The 6,373-nt window shown below is 37.5% G+C and overlaps 1 pseudogene; it reads left to right on the plus strand.

Annotated features, from left to right (window-relative positions):
- The window catches only part of LOC139177708 (large ribosomal subunit protein uL30-like), a 49,752-nt pseudogene extending 44,089 nt beyond the window's left edge, over positions 1-5,663 (plus strand).
- The last annotated feature ends 710 nt before the right edge of the window (positions 5,664-6,373 follow it).

Raw genomic sequence — 6,373 nt, forward strand, 5'->3', positions numbered from 1 at the left:
AGTTCTATATTACAAGCCTTTACAGAAACTCTAAGACAATTCCAAATCTGTCCACAAGTGCTTTACTGGGGCTATTTGCCTATCTGTTTAAATTACACATTTCCTGGAAGAATTTTCCAGTTTACTCAAATCGCATTTGCAGTTGCATTGCCACTGATCTATCTCTTTAAACTTGACCGAGTTCAACTAGTTTTTATTAGCTCTATTTTTAATGGGAAATATTATCGAGCATTTACCAAATGTTTGGCAGTCTATATTTCTATGTCATATGACTCTTCCAGTTCTGTGAGGTACATAGGGAAAGTTATGAAACAGACAGGAGACAGAGACAGTAATTTGGGTTAAGAACCTGGTTATGCCACTTACTGGCTGTGTCAGTATAGACAAGTCACTCATTTTGTAGACACTTCAGATAATAAAAGCACTCACCTTAGAGTTTTGTGAGTAGCAACTGAGCTAATAAATGTAGCACACTTAGAGCAGTGACTGCATACAATCATCATTATATGAATTTCAACTACTTATATTTTACTCATTTTGCAAATACAAAATAGGCTCAGAAGGACTGAAGTTATTCAAGTTCAAATAACTATATCATTATTTAGATGGCTGTCTATTTTAGAAAACCTATATTACTCTAACCTTTGATGAAAAATGGTTTATCAACACCTTATCTCTAAATCTTCTTGCATGTCAGCTCCCCCTAGCACATACACATACAGCTTAAAATTCATAGAAAAAAGTCTGAAAGTTTACTGATATTCAAGATTTGGGGATGTATTACCAAAATATTTCTCAATTTCATCTTTCACCAACTGTAAATGAAGATATCCATCCACCAAAACTCTTATCAACATTGGGTCACATTTACTTTTTATATCAGAATCCATTCCCACTCAATTTAACAATATTGAGAAGATGGCTTTATTTTTAAGTAATTTTTTCTTTGCTAATATTTGGCAACAATTAGATAATGTCAAAATTTCTGTTTAGAAAATATAGATAAAATTCCCAACTATTGTTTCCAGTTCTAAGCATAGACTACACAATTTTTGGACGAGTGTCTCATATCTAGCATTTTGTGGTTGGAAGGACTTTGGGTTGGTATCTACAACATCATCTGAATTAGTATTTTCTTTCATTCAACTTTCTCTCATGTGGCATGGTTGTAAGTGGTTTACCAAGCTTGATCTCTCGCTTCTAAATGTGCTAGTTGGGATTCTAGATATATTTTCAAGGCAAACATTAATGTTTGGACATTCGTCATTTATTTTCATTTTTCCCCAAAGAATATGCCTTAAACTACTATGTTTTAGCCAAAAATACAAATACTGTTTGTCAGTCTCAGAGGGTCTTATATTTCTGTCTGAGTCTGCAGTGAAAGTTAAAGAGTGGCTACTATGAAGAGAAGATAGGAGACAGAGAATAAGAAAATAGATTAATTTGGGAACTCTATAGGGCTTCCCAAGTAGTCCTAGTGGTAAAGAACCTGCCTGACAATTCAGGAGACATAGAGATATGGGTTAGATCCCTGGGTCAGGAAGATCCCCTGGAGGAGGGCATGGCAACCCACTCCAGTGTTCTTGCCTAGAGAATCCCAGGGAGAGAGGAGCCTGGCGGGCTACAGTCCATAGGGTCATAAAGAGTCAGACATGACTGAAGTGACTTAGCATGCACACACAGGGATTCCATATTGAATGGATGTTTGGAGAGACTGTGCTAAAGAAATATGGATTTTTAATGCCTAATATTCAAAAGTTCTTTAAGTTGTAAGAACTACTTACAGTTTTAAGTTGTAGAAACTAAAAACAAATATAAAGTTGACTAGTTAAAGACCCAAGGGAGGAGTATCAGTTTCACATGAAGACTTCTGAAAAACTAACTGAATGAAAAAACAAAATCTCCATGCAGTTATGACTTTAATCTTTCTACATACAGAAACAGTAAAGTTGTTCAATTACATTTGATACATACACAGATATACACACACTTAGAGTAAGTGTGTTGGAACATGTTTAATACTAGCTCTCTAAAGAAGCAAAATACCCCTCTTTCTGGGTTGCAACCAGGAAAGGTGCGGAAGAGAAGAAAAAGAAGCTTCATGCTATGCCAGAAACCCTCAAGATAAAGCTAAAGAATTTGGCGGAGCTTAAGATCAAGTGCCTGAGAAAGAAGTTTGTGCCCAGAAAATGCTTCGAAAGGCAAAGAGGAAGCTTCTCTGAAAAAGCTAAACACCACCACAAGGAATACAGGGAGATGTACAGAAATGAAATTTGAATGGTTAGGATAGCATGAAAAGCCAGCAACTTGTATGTACCCACTGAACCCAAATTGGCATTTGTCATCAAGATCAGAGGTATCAGTTGGTATGAACCCAAATGTTTGAAAGGTGTTGCAGCTTCTTTGCCTCTGTCAGATCTTCAATGACTCCTTTGCGAAGCTCATCAGGTTTCAGTTAACATACTGAGAATTATGGAACCATACTGGTAACCTGAATCAACCCTGAATATTCATGGGAAGGACTGATGCTGAAATTGAAGCTCCAGTACTTTGGTCACCTGATGAAAAGAGCTGACTAATTGGAAAAGACTCTGATGCTGGGAAAGATTGAAGTGGGAGGAGAAGGGGATGACAGAGGATGAGATGGTTGGGTGGCATCAACAACTCAATGGACATGAGTTTGAGCAAGCTCTGGGAGATAGTGAAGGACAGGGAAGACTGGCGTGCTGCAGTCCATGGGATCACAAAGAGTCAGACAGGACTTAGCAGCTGAACAACAGCAACGATGTTACCAAATCTGAAGTCTGCAAACCAACTGGTCTACAAGCATGGTTGTGGCAAAATCAACAAGAAGCAAATTGCCCTGAAGAATAATGTCTTGATTGCTCGTTCTATTGACTAATATAGCATCATCTACATGGAGGGTTTGACTCATGAGATCTATACTGTTGGAAAACATTTTAAAAAAGCAAACAACTATCTGTGGCCCTTCAAATTACCTTCTTCATGAGGTGGAATGAAGAAAAAGACCATGCATTTTATAGAAGGTGGAGATGCTGGCAACAGGGAAGACTAGATCAACAGGTTGAAGTGTACCTACCAACTAAGGTATCTACCATGATTATTTTTGTAATATAGTCAGTTGATCAACAGTGATTGCTTTCAAATTGAGAAAAAAGGAAGCAAAAGACCTGATTTGTGACATTTGCCAATTTCTTTGGTATAAATGCCTCCACTGTGGTCAATTTCAAGCTACCAGCAAAATATCACCAGTGTTAGGAAGAGGTTCACAAATCAACTTTCATGTGACAGCACCAGCTGGGTCTAACTCACCACTATGGAGTCTTCAAAACAAATGGCAATTTATTACATTGTCACAGGAATCTGTAACTGCAGCTTCCTACATCACTACACACAATTAAACCTGATGTGTGCTGTCAGATGCAGAAAAATGCATAACAAGGACAGAGGAATAAACTTCCATACTTGCTCTATCCCTTAGCTTATATGGGCAGTGCTACCACTTGATCTAGAAACATCTAGAAGTTTCCTCCTGATCTGTGGAAAATAAATGAAAGCGACCTTCTTGAGCCTGAAGAAAATAAATTGTTAACCCCTGGGGCCACGAAAAATAAATAGGAAGGCTTTGTTCAAGCTAAAGAAAATAAATTAAACATAAAAGATGCTATTTCAGGGACAAAGATTTATCATTTTTAAAGCCGTTTGAGGGCTAGACTAATATTGCAAAGTTCCAGAGGGTAGCTCCACACTGCTTCCCTGAAAAACTCATTATAAACCAACTACAGCCATTCTCTGAATTGCAAAATGCCTGGCAGTAGTCTGGTAGTTTGTCCCTCTGCTTATTTTTCAGGAAATAAATTGTCTTCTTTCTTTATAGAAGATGATGCCTCTGTTCTGTTTGCTTCTTAAGTTGCTTTGCATGTAAGCAGTAAACTGTCCTATTTCAGCTCAGAGACAACTTGTCAGAGAACATATTCAAAGTCATCTTTCCAGCTTCCCAGTCTCCTCTGAAAGTGTTTTGGAGTATTGGGTAATCCATTCACTACCCATATATGGCTTACAAGTATTTCAGTGGCTGATTGTGTCTCAAAAAGCCTAACTTTAAATTGTTATTTAATATGGCATTACTTCTTGCATTATCCATAAAAACCATCCAAATAACTAAGTCTGAGGGAAAGAAGGCAGTACACGTAAATTTGAAAAACAGTGCATTTGAATTATTTTTCCTATTAAAGTTTTCTCCTTTATTCTCTGAGAAACATAGAATAAATGTAAAAATGAAGATATTTTTACCATTTGCTCCTAAACTGAGAAGTATTTTATAACTGAAAAAATTAAATATCTTGTTTTCTAGTTACTGTTTTGAACAGCAACTTAATCCCAAAGCAAGTATCAAGTGCACACGATGTGATGGCCCTCTACTAGTTGCTAGAACAGTCTTACTCATCTTTGCACATAAGAACAAATTTTATAGCATTATTAAGTTCAGGTATTTCTCATCTAAAGTCTATACCTTATCAAGATCATAAGCACTGGAGATATCACGAAGTGCTGAGCCAACATCACCCTGTTAGGTTCATCCTTTTTATAAAAATTTAAGGTGGAGGAAACTGGAGCCTATTATACAGAGTGAAGTAAGCCAGGAAGAAAAGCACCAGTACAGTATACTAACACATATATATGGAATTTAGAAAGATGGTAATGACAACCTGTATGCGAGACAGCAAAAGAGACACAGGTGTATAGAACAGTCTTTTGGACTCTGTGGGAGAGGGAGCTGGGGATGATTTGGGAGAATGGCATTAAAACATGTATAATATCATACAAGAAATGAATCGCCAGTCCAGGTTCGATGCAGGATACAGGAAGCTTGGGGCTGGTGCACTGGGATGACCCAGAGGGATGGTATGGGGAGGGAAGAAGGAGAGGGGGTCAGGAATGGGAACACGTGTACACCCGTGGCAGATGCATGTTGATGTATGGCAAAACCAATACAATATTGTAAAGTAAAATAATAATAATAATAAATAAAAAATTTAAAGGGCAAAAGGAACAAAAGTTAAAAATGGTTACACAAAACAGAGTTAAAAGCAATATGACAAGTTCAGTTTATATGATGATTTTTAAATAGGAACTCAAATCTGAGAGTGACCAGCTAAATAGGTGAAAAGATCAGATGTCATCAGGTAAAATTTGTTGTAACCAATGGGCTTGGTTCCTGATTTTGTGTAATTGAGTTTTAAATCTCTCCAGTGGTATTTATCCTTGTGCAGAAGGTGGTATTTGTTATTTCATATGTGCCTCTTTGTTCAACAAGTAGATAACTGAGGACTATGTGATTGTCCCAAATTATTAGTTTGGCAAAAATTTTCATTCAAATTTTTCCGTAAGATGTTAGTTACCTGAACAAACATCTTGGTCAAGCCAATACTTTAGCCAATGAGTCAAATGATCACCACTTGGTTGCTATTGCCTTGGCTGTGGAACCAGCCAGCTCTGCTAATGTCAGAGAGAAATTTCTGATCAAGCATCCATTAGCACTTTTTTCCAACCCAAAGGAGGAGGACTTTCCATATGGAAGCAAACTTAGAGTCATGTATGCCTTCTGGAAGTTCTCATTGAAGGTGACCATGGACCAATGAGATGCTTCAAGTCTTACTCTATAGCTGCTGTCAAGGAGACAACAAGTGAAATTAGCAGTAGCACTTGTGACAAGTGAAAAGAATTGTTACAGTATGGACTGAAGAGTCACCATTGAAATGAACAGATAGAAATTTCTGCTGGCAAACCCAACAAATAGGTAAGTTTCCCACTTTTACAATAGATTGGGAATGTGGATACGAGCATTGTTTCTCCAAGAAAAAGAAGAGGTTAAGGAAAAAGATACACAGGTCTGTTCCAATCATCTTAAGAAGCTGTCTCCCTCAACTGACATCTGCTTCAATTTCTGGTTAATTGGATTCAGACATTTCCATGGCTTGTATAGAACTAGGTGTCAGATGGACTCTTCTTTACTGTGAGATGTGCACTTAAGGCTGGAGTCTCTGAAGTCTGACTGCCATCTGGACAGTGAGGAGAACCTGGCATGATCCTTTCTAAGAAGATTTAAGGGTAATCTTTGTTCTTACTGATTTCAAGTCAGATGAGTAGAAGAAAAATGGAAATGTTAGTTTAGCGATTTGTAGTCAGATATTTGGAGAAACTAAAAGAGTTTAGAATTCAGTCCAGCTTATAGCATATAATAAAACCTTGAAGAAAATTCAGTTCAGTTCAATTCAGTCTCTCAGTCATGTCTGACTCTTTGCGACCGCATGGACTGCAGCACGCCAGGCTTCCTTGCCCATAACCAACT

Source organism: Bos indicus, chromosome 19 (genome assembly GCF_029378745.1).
Source record: "Bos indicus isolate NIAB-ARS_2022 breed Sahiwal x Tharparkar chromosome 19, NIAB-ARS_B.indTharparkar_mat_pri_1.0, whole genome shotgun sequence".
Classification (NCBI taxonomy): Eukaryota; Metazoa; Chordata; class Mammalia; order Artiodactyla; family Bovidae; genus Bos; species Bos indicus.